This window comes from Triticum urartu, chromosome 6A, assembly GCF_056163025.1.
Source record: "Triticum urartu cultivar PI428250 chromosome 6A, HENAU_Tu73, whole genome shotgun sequence".
NCBI lineage: Eukaryota > Viridiplantae > Streptophyta > Magnoliopsida > Poales > Poaceae > Triticum > Triticum urartu.
In genome coordinates, this window is record NC_141878.1 from 142,149,602 (window position 1) to 142,161,128 (window position 11,527).

Sequence of the window (11,527 nt, forward strand, 5' to 3'; positions counted from 1 at the left end):
GGTCGGACTCCGCCATCTTGATTTGGTGGTAACTGGAGTATGCGTCGAGGAAACACAATGACTCGTGTCCTGCGGTAGCATCGATAATTTGATCGATGCGGGGGAGGGGGAAGGGATCCTTTGGGCAAGCTTTATTGAGGTCCTTGAAATCGACACAAAGGCGCCAAGATTTATCCTTCTTTGGTACCATCACCAGGTTTGCTAGCCAGTCCGGGTGTTTTATCTCTCTGATGAATCTGGCCTCCAATAACTTGTCTAGTTCCTCTCCCATGGCCTGTCTCTTAGGTTCGGAGAAACGCTGAAGAGCTTGCTTAACCGGCTTGAATCCCTTTAGGATATTGAGGCTATGCTCGGCCAGCCTGTGTGGGATTCCTGGCATGTCTGAGGGGTGCCAGGCGAATATGTCCCAATTCTCGCGCAAGAACTCTCGTAGTGCGGCGTCCACGGCAGGATTTAACTGTGCCCCAATGGAGGCTGTTTTTGTAGGGTCCGTTGGGTGGACTTGGAATTTGACTATTTCATCCGCTGGTTTAGAAGAAGTGGACTTGGATATCTTATCGAGTATCACATCGTCCCTGTCCACTGTGGAGCGTAGTGTGGTTAATTCCTCGGACGAGAGGGCTTCGGATAATGCCTCGAGGGCCAGTGCGGCTGTTTTGTTTTTGGCGTGGAGTGCTGTGTCCGGATCACTGCCGAGGGTGATGATTCCATTGGGCCCGGGCATTTTGAGCTTCATGTACCCATAATGGGGTACGGCTTGGAAGATCGTGAACGCCTCACGTCCTAAAAGGGCATGGTATCCACTGCTGAACGGGGCCACTTGAAATGTAATTTCTTCGGACCTATAATTCTTTGGTGTACCGAATACCACATCTAGTGTGATTTTCCCGGCGCATCGTGCCTCCCGACTGGGTATGATTCCCCTAAAGGTTGTGCTACTTTGCTCAATGCGGTTCCAGTCTATTTCCATTTTTGAAGAGTTTCCTCATAGATGAGGTTTAATCCACTGCCGCCGTCCATGAGTACTTTGGTGAGTCGAAAGTCGTCCACAATTGGATTGAGGACCAGTGCGGCTGGTGCTCGGGCTGTTTGGAATTTAGGTTCATCACTGGCATTGAAGGTAATAGCCGTGTCACTCCATGGATTTATTGCTGCTACATGGCAGATTTCGGCCATGCTGCGGAGTGTTTGCTTGCGCCTATTATTTGATGCAAAGGTCTCAAAGACTGTTAACACCATATTGTTATCCACGGGATGGTGCTCTGTGGCATTTGGGATAAGAAGATCCTCACCACTTTTGGCCACCTGCCGGAGTATCCAACATGCTCTAAGGCTGTGCGTTGGTATCGTATCCGCTTTACTATGAATTTTGCAGGGTCCGTTAAGCCATCCCTCCAGTACGGTTCCATGCCATGTAGAGGACTTTTGTTTCTTTGCAACTAGCTCGGGTGTCTTATGATAGTGCACCCTTTTACTTCGGACCGGGTGTGTATTCGGAGCCGGATTATCCCAAAATTTTGTTTCAGTTTTTCAGGCGTTTTCCATCGCACATTACTTTCGTACTATGGACGCCAAGTCAGCGAAGCGTGATATGTCACGGCGAGTTAAGGCGTTAAGGATTCCCTTGTTCGTGCAATTATTGCGGAAAAGTGAGACTGCATCTTCCTCGCGACAGTCCTTAACCTTGTTCATCACAAGGAGGAATCTGGCCCAATAATGATGTACTGTTTCATGGGGCTCTTGCCTGATGTGGGAAAGATCGTTTATGTTTGGGTGGGTGGGTGGATTTGAGTCCGAACCCCTACCCGATCTGAGACCCAGGGGCCGAGGAGTTTCTGATCTTGGAAGTTCGGGTTCCGGAGTGTTACCCGATAAGTCTCGCCCGCTGCCTGATTCTAGGTTCAGGGCTTGGGTGATGTCCTCCCGTAAGCGGGTATCCGGCTCGGAGAGCTCAGAAATCCGGACATAGTTAGTCCTCAAAATAGAGGAAGAGTTGCCGCATTGTTCCTCCACCACCGCAACGTGATGGGTGACCGGTGGAGCGTTAATCTCCCTTTGATTGGGTTTAAGCCCAATCCGATCATAGTCTGTAGCAACTCCCAAGGCGGTGATGCGATCCAAGAGTTCGTTTAGGGAAGAGAGCTCCATTGTATCCATCTGCTCGGCGACTTCCGAGCTGACATGGAGGCTGTTTTTGATGACCCGAGAAGTCATCGTCGGTGCAGCGGCCGAACGGGCAGTCATGACGAAACTGCCTAGCCGGAGAGTTTGGCCGACAGCCAGAGCTCCCCCGGCGGTAATGTTGCTTTTAACAACGAGACGCGGCATCCTTCCTTACGGCGACGTCACAGAGGAACTCTCAATGAAAGCACCAATGTCGGTGTCAAAACCGGCGAATCTCGGGTAGGGGGTCCCGAACTGTGCGTCTAAGGCGGATGGTAACAGGAGGCAGGGGACACGATGTTTTACCCATGTTCGGGCCCTCTTGATGGAGGTAAAACCCTACGTCCTGCTTGATTTATTCTTGATGATATGAGTATTACAAGAGTTGATCTACCACGAGATCGGAGAGGCTAAACCCTAAAAGCTAGCCTATGGTATGATTGTATGTTGTCCTACGGACTAAAACCCTCCGGTTTATATAGACACCGGAGGGGGCTAGGTTTACACAAGGTCGGTTACAAAGGAGGAGATATACATATCCGTATTGCCTAGCTTGCCTTCCACGCCAAGTAGAGTCCCATCCGGACACGAGACGAAGTCTTCAATCTTGTATCTTCATGGTCCAACAGTCCGGCCAAAGGATATAATCCGGCTGTCCGGATACCCCCTAATCCAGGAATCCCTCACTTACTATTCAATTCATTGAGCAAATCATTCTAAGCTTTAAGTACGTATTCTACTTGAGCGGTAACCATAGAAGCATGTTTACTAATAAGTTTTATTTCATCTTTAACATTAGCCATATAATCACCCAAGTGTTCAAGCATATCAGCATTGCATTTTAATTCTCTACCAAAATAAGCATTGAAGTTTTCTTGTTTAACCATAAAGTCATCAAACTCTTCCAAGCATGGGCTAGCAAACTTAGTAAATGGGATTTCAGCTTTATCATATCTATAGAGAGAATTTACCTTTACTACTTGTATCGGGTTATCAAGACCATTGATGTCTACTACACAACCTTCTTCTTGTAGACGTTGTTGGGCCTCCAAGTGCAGAGGTTTATAGGACAGTAGCAAATTTCCCTCAAGTGGATGACCTAAGGTTTATCAATCCGTAGGAGGCGTAGGATGAAGATGGTCTCTCTCAAGCAACCCTGCAACCAAACAACAAAGAGTCTCTTGTGTCCCCGACACACCCAATACAATGGTAAATTGTATAGGTGCATAGTTCGGCGAAGAGATGGTGATACAAGTGCAATATGGACGGTAGATATATGTTTTTGTAATCTGAAAATATAAAAACAGCAAGGTAACTGATGATAAAAGTGAGCGTAAACGGTATTGCAATGCGTTGAAACAAGGCCTAGGGTTCATACTTTCACTAGTGCAAGTTCTCTCAACAATAATAACATAATTGGATCACATAACTATCCCTCAACATGCAACAGAGAGTCACTCCAAAGTCACTAATAGCAGAGAACAAGCAAAGAGATTATGGTAGGGTACGAAACCACCTCAAAGTTATTCTTTCCAATCAATCCGTTGGGCTATTCAAGTGTCACAAACAGCCCTAGAGTTCGTACTAGAATAACACCTTAAGACACAAATCAACCAAAACCCTAATGTCACCTAGATACTCCAATGTCACCTCAAGTATCTGTGGGTATGATTATACGATATGCATCACACAATCTAAGATTCATCTATTCAACCAACACATAGAACCTCAAAGAGTGCCCTAAAGTTTCTACCGGAGAATCAAGACGAAAACGTGTGCCAACCCCTATGCATAAGTTCATGGGCGGAACCCGCAAGTTGGTCACCAAAACATACATCAAGTGAATCACGTGATATCCATTGTCACCACAGATACGCACGACAAGACATACATCGAGTGTTCTCAAATAATTAAAGACTCAATCCGATAAGATAACTTCAAAGGGAAAACTCAATCCATTACAAGAGAGTAGAGGGGGAGAAGAAACATAATATCCAACTATAATAGCAAAGCTCGCGATATATCAAGATCGTGCCAAATCAAGAATACGAGAGAGAGAGAGAGAGAGAGAGAGAGAGATCAAACACATAGCTACTGGTACATACCCTCAGCCCAGAGGGAGAACTACTCCCTCCTTGTCATGGAGAGCACCGGGATAATGAAGATGGTCACCGGAGAAGGATTCCCCCTCCGGCAGAGTGCCGGAATGGGTCTAGATTGGCTTTCGGTGGCTACAGAGGCTTCTGGCGGCGGAACTCCCTATCTATTGTGCTCCCCGATCGTTTTAGGGTATATGGAGATATATAGGAGGAAAAAGTACGTCAGGGGAGCCACGAGGGGCCCACGAGGGTGGAGGGCGCGCCCAGGGGGTGGGCGCGCCCCCCTACCTCGTGGCTTCCTCGAAGCTTCCTTGACGTGGACTCCAAGTCTCCCGGGTTGCTTTCCTTCCAAAAATAAGTTCCGTGAAGTTTCAGGTCAATTGGACTCCGTTTGATTTTCCTTTTCTGGGATACTCTAAAACAAGGAAAAAACAGAAACTGGCACTGGGCTCTAGGTTAATAGGTTAGTCCCAAAAATCATATGAAATAGCATATAAATGCATATAAATAGCATGGAACAATCAAAAATTATAGATACGTTGGAGACGTATCAGCATCCCCAAGCTTAATTCCTGCTCGTCCTCGAGTAGGTAAATGATAAAAACAGAATTTTTGATGTGGAATGCTACCTAACATATTCATCATGTATTTCTCTTTATTGTATCAAGAATATTCAGATCCATAAGATTCAAGACAAAAGTTCATATTGACATAAAAATAATAATACTTCAAGTATACTAACTAAGCAATCATGTCTTCTCAAAATAACATGGCCAAAAAAAGTTCATCCCTACAAAATCATATAGTTTGGTCATGCTCCATTTTCGTCACACAAGAATGCTCTCATAATGCACAACCCCGATGACAAGCCAAGCAATTGTTTCATACTTTAGTAATCTCAAACCTATAAACTTTCACGCAATATATGAGCGCGAGCCATGGACATAGCACTATAGGTGGAATAGAATATGATGACGGGGGTTATGTGGAGAAGACAAAAAAGGAGAAAGTCTCACATCAACGAGGCTAATCAATGGGCTATGGAGATGCCCATCGCTTGATGTTAATGCAAGGAGTAGGGATTGCCATGCAACGGATGCACAAGAGCTATAAATGTATGAAAGCTCAACAAAAGAAACTAAGTGGGTGTGCATCCAACTTGCTTGCTCAGGAAGACCTAGGGCACTTGAGGAGGCCCATTGTTGGAATATACAAGCCAAGTTCTATAATGAAAAATTCCCACTAGTATATGAAAGTGACAAAACAAAAGACTCTCTATCATGAAGATTATGGTGCTACTTTGAAGCATAAGTGTGGCAAAGGATAGTAGCATTGTCCTTCTCTCTTTTTCTCTAATTTTTTTGGGCCTTCTCTTTTTTATGGCCTTTCTCTTTTTTTGGGCATTCTCTCTTTTTTATGGCCTTTCTCTTTTTTTATTCCTCACTTGGGACAATGCTCTAGAAAATGATGATCATCACACTTCTATTTATTTACAACTCAATACTAGAACAAAGTATGACTCTATATGAATGCCTCCGTCGGTGTACCGGGTTTGCGATGAGTCAAGAGTGACATGTATGAAAGGATTATGAATGGTGGCCTTGCCACAAATACTATGTCAACTACATGATCATGCTAAGCAATATGACAATGATGATGCGTGTCATAATAAACGGAACGGTGGAAAGTTGCATGGCAATATATCTCGGAATGGCTATGGAAATGCCATAATAGGTAGGTATGCTGGCTGTTTTAAGGAAGATATAAGGAGGTTTATGTGTGAAAGAGCGTATCATATCACGGCGTTTGGATGCACCGGCGAAGTTTGCACCAACTCTCAATGTGAGAAAGGGCAATGCACGGTACCGAAGAGGCTAGCAATGATGGAAGGGTGAAAGTGCGTATAATCCATGGACTCAACATTAGTCATAAAGAACTCACATACTTATTGCAAAAATCTACAACAAGTCATAAAAACCAAGCACTACGCGCATGCTCCTAGGGGGATAGATTGGTAGGAAAAGAACATCGCTCGTCCCCAACCGCCACTCATAAGGAAGACAATCAAATAACACCTCATGTTTCAAATTTGTTACACAATGTTTACCATACGTGCATGCTACGGGACTTGCAAACTTCAACACAAGCATTTCTCAAGTTCACAACTACTCAACTAGCACGACTTTAATATCACTACCTCCATATCTCAAAACAATCATCAAGCATCAAACTTCTCTTAGTATTCAATGCACTTATATGAAAGTTTTTAATATATCCCTCTTGGATGCCCATCATATTAGGACTAGTTTCATAACCAAAGCAAATTACCATGCTGTTTAGGACTCTCAAAATAATATAAGTGAAGCATGAGAGTTCATCTATTTCTATAAAATAAAACCACCACTGTTCTCTAAAAGGATATAAGTGAAGCACTAGAGCAAATGACAAACTACACCGAAAGATATAAGTGAAGATCAATGAGTAGTCGAATAATTATGCAACTATGTGAAGACTCTCTAACATTTAATAATTTCATATATTGGTATTTTATTCAAACTGCAAGCAAAACAAAATAAAATAAAATGACGCTCCAAACAAAACACATATCCTGTGGTGAATAAAAATATAGCTCCAAGTAAAGTTACCGATGAACGAAGACGAAAGAGGGGATGCCTTCTGGGGCATCCCCAAGCTTAGGCTTTTGGTTGTCCTTGAATATTACCTTGGGGGTGCCTTGGTCATCCCCAAGCTTAGGCTCTTTCCAATCCTTATTCCATAGTCCATCGAATCTTCACCCAAAACTTGAAAACTTCACAACACAAAACATAACAGAAAACTCGTGAGCTCCGTTAGCGAAAGAAAACAAAACACCACTTCAAGGTACTGTAATGAACTCATTCTTTATTTATATTGGTGTTAAACCTACTGTATTCCAACTTCTCTATGGTTTATAAAATCTTTTACTAGCCATAGATTCATCAAAATAAGCAAACAACACATGAAAAACAGAATCTGTCAAAAACAGAACAGTCTGTAGTAATATGTATCAAACGTATACTTGTGGAACTCATAAAATTCTCAAATAAATTGGTGGACCTGAGTAATTTTTCTATTAATCATCTTCAAAAAGAATTAACTCAATAGCACTATCCAATAAAAACTGGCAGCAATTCTCGTGAGCGCTAAAGTTTATGTTTTTTTACAGCAAGATTATAAAGACTTCACCCAAGTCTTCCCAAAGGTTCTACTTGACAAAAACACTAATTAAAACATAAAAACTCAATCATAACAGAGGCTAGATAAATTATTTATTACTAAACAGGAGCAAAAAGCAAGGAACAGAAATAAAATTGGGTTACCTCCCAACAAGCGCTATCGTTTAACGCCCCTAGCTAGGCATGATGATTTCAATGATGCTCGTATAAAAGATAAGAATTGAAACATAAAGAGAGCATCATGAAGAATATAACTGGCACATTTAAGTCTAACCCACTTCTTATGCATAGGGATTTTGTGAGCAAACAACTTGTGAGAACAAGAATCAACTTGCATAGGAAGGTAAAACAGGCATAACTTTAAAACTTTAAGCACATAGAGAGGAAACTTGATATTATTGCAATTCCTGCAAGCATATGTTCCTCCCTCATAATAATTTTCAGTAGAATCATGAATGAATTCAACAATATAACCATCACCTAAAGCATTCTTTTCATGATCTACAAGCATAGAAAATTTACTACACTCTACATAAGCAAATTTCTTCTCATGAATAATAGTGGGAGTATCATAAGAGACTCGGATACTATAAATTGTTTCCACATTAAAAGAGTAATGTTGAGATAAAGGGTAATCATAATCATGACAAGTTTTATAAATATAATCATCACTACTTTTTATAGCATAAGTTTCATCACAATAATCATCATAAGTAGCAACTTTGTTCTCATCATAATCAATTGAAACCTCTTCCAAGGTAGTGGAATCATTACTAAATAAAGTCACGACCTCTCCAAATCCACTTTCATAATTATCACAATGAGATTCAACATCCTCCAAAATAGTGGGGTTACTACTTCCTAAAGTTGACACTCTTCCAAACCCACTTTCATCAATATAATCATCATAAGTAGGAGGCATGCTATCATTATAACAAATTTGCATATCAAAACTTGGGAGACTACAAATATCACCTTCATTAAACGTAGCATCCCCAAGCTTGGGACAAACATTAATTGCAGCAAATATATTCTCAAAAACATCATCTTCATCAAACATAGCATCCCCAAGCTTGGGCCTTTTCATACCATAAGCATAATCACTCTCATAATTAATAGTATGGATAGCACCAATAGTATAGCAATTATCATATTCTTCCAAGCATGTGCCAAAAAGATTTTCAAGATCATAAGAAGTATCATTATCTTCCACAATTATATTTTCATGAGGCACAATAGTAATAGGAGCAGCATTATTTGGGAGAGATGTCTTTTTACCTCTCTTCCTTTTTTTTTCTTCTTCTTCGCCACATCATGTGTGGGTTCAATCCTCTTTTTAGAGCTCCTTATTAATGAGATTGGTTGAATAGGAAGCTCCTCCTCATTACCTGATTCATCATAAGAAATAATAGGAGGGTATTGGGAAGTCTCTTCCCTTTCATTAGTATTGTCTTCATCTTCTATTTGTTTTCTTTTCTTTATGTAAGTGGCAATATAAGGATTTTCAATGCAATTCACCGCACAATACATATAAATTTCCTCTAGATCAAAACCAAGAAGTTTACAACGGGAAAATTCTGGAAGATGCCCAGTTATAAGTTTCATTTCCTCGCAACCCATAAGCAAGCTAAGTTCATTATAATGTGCAAGGGAAATCAACTCATCACAATTTTTGGACACGATTAGATCATGAAACAATTTGCATCAGATAGCTAAATGACCACTTTCATTGCAAAGTCCACAAGTACGGCCAAGAAAATTTAAATTTTCAGCACAATCATCTAGCCTTTCTTGCAACAATTTAGTTTCTAAGTGCTTATGCCTCTTGCAATATCTATCTTCCCTATTTGGTGTGTACTTGCAAATCCAATGCACTCCACAAAAATTGACATGTTTATATGAGACATTTTCATCATAACTAGTGCAATCATCATTAGTACCATGGATATTCAAGGAGTTCATACTAACAACATTGCAATCATGCTCATAATTCAAATATTTAGTGCCAAACATTTTAATGCATTCTTCTTCTAACACTTTGGCACAATTTTCCTTTCCATCATACTCACGAAAGATATTAAAAAGATGAAGCATATGAGACAAACTCAATTTCATTTTTTTGTAGTTTTCTTTTATAAACTAAACTAGTGATAAAACAAGAAACTAAAAGACTCGATTGCAAGATCTAAAGATATACCTTCAAGCACTCACCTCCCCGGCAACGGCGCCAGAAAAGAGCTTGATGTCTACTACACAACCTTCTTCTTGTAGACGTTATTGGGCCTCCAAGTTCAGAGGTTTGTAGGACAGTAGCAAATTTCTTTGAACAGTGTTGAAGTATTCTAACGATTAATTCCGATCCGCTTCATACTCCGGACAATCTATACGATTAACGGAGGCACCGATAAATAAAATCGTACTCACATAGCACCACAATAAAGTAAACAACAATGAATTCAAATAAAACTTAAATAACAGAAAATATCAGTAGGTATATATTATCTACATGTTGGTAGGATCACAATGCAGAAAGAATCAACTAATTTGGATCAACGGTTTAAAAGATATGGCCTCCGGAAGCTTGAATTCAAATTTAAACAACTTCAGATTTGAATAGTTCAAAAATGTGAAATTTTGGTTCTGCGGTATTCTCCTGGTCTCCACGAGCACACAGGAAAAAGAATCGATGAATTGGGAGTTCCGGATGTCAAGATAAATTTAAATGAAAATTTGATATGGAATCTGCAAAGAAAAATTATGCCATAAAAGCGTTCTGGGAAGAACTGCCGCGGCACTGTGGATGTGCCACGTGGCAGATGCTGATTGGCTGGAGGTTGTTTGCTGCAGTGGCTAAAGAGCGGATGGCCGCAACTTAACAGATAACAGTTCGGCTAAAATAAAAATAAACACAGATCTAATCTTGGCCGTTTACAGAAGATCGGGCGGCTGTCGTTTGCTCACCGGAGAAACAGGGCCTGACCGCCGGACTTGAAGACGATGGCCACTGGCGGCTCGGATTGTTGACCGTGGCGTCGCTGGGTTGATCTCCAGAGCTACTGGAGGATGGGACAAGGTGACGCAGCCGACAGAGAACTCGAAAACCTCCTCGGGGATGACCGGGGCTTCTGCTAGCGTCGGTGACGTCCGGCTGGAGCGGCGACGGCGAAGGGGAGCTTCGGGTCGAGCTCGATGTGCTCGGTTTGGTGCTCCCCTGCGTAAACTAGAAGTTGAGGGAGAAAGACGAGACCAAGGGGAAAATACTAGGGGCAGGAGGAGAAGCTGGGAACCTCCAGAGGCGATGCAATCGACCGGCAGAAGCTTCAGACGGCGGCGAGCTCCGGAGAGATCGCGAAATCAACCTAGGGCACGGGAGACTACGATTTTGGCGAAAACTCGGACAAGCCGGACGTGGGGAGTATATATATGGAGAGGGGCGTGCAGGAGGAGCAGCGGATCGATCAAAAGATTCAGATCGGACTCGTTGTCCAGGAAGATCACGGCTGAGGTGGGAGATGACAAGCGGGACCCAACGTCAGCGGCAGAGAGCAGGTGGAAGAAGACAAAAAAATAGAAGGGGACCTGCCGGGTGGGCTCTGCTACGCCGAAATGGGCTGCCAGCTGCTGCGCGCGCGGGCGAGGAAAAGGAGCTGTGTTGTAGCTGTGCTGCACGACGGCACTGTGCACGCGTGTGCGGTTTCTCTTTTTTTTAAACCTCTGCTACAGAAATAATAATATAGCTAAACAAATCTAAAACAAAACAAAATAAAATTACCAGAACACATAGTAAGACATTAATGCTACTTTACAAAATAGTGAACATTTTTAAAACACAAATACACTAGAAAGAATATTTTGCAATACACGCATATAAAGAGTATGATAACAACTATAAAATAATTTTGAGCTCAGAGACTCCAAAATAACTTAGTTAGACACCAGAATATATATTCTTAGTGTTTTCCAAATATAATTAATAGGGGAGAAGTCATATTATCTCCACTCCAAATATATTGCCTTGAGTTGGAAAACACTTTAAATATTCAGAAAAAT

At 41.8% G+C, this 11,527-nt stretch overlaps 1 long non-coding RNA gene across 1 annotated transcript; it reads right to left on the bottom strand.

Annotated features, from left to right (window-relative positions):
- Positions 1-4,086: 4,086 nt before the first annotated feature.
- Positions 4,087-10,985, bottom strand: LOC147964501 (uncharacterized). Its single transcript, XR_015607649.1, has 3 exons — positions 10,765-10,985; positions 10,439-10,688; positions 4,087-9,858 (listed from the first exon to the last, which is right to left on the bottom strand). It is a non-coding gene; the product is annotated as an uncharacterized LOC147964501 (long non-coding RNA).
- Positions 10,986-11,527: the final 542 nt, after the last annotated feature.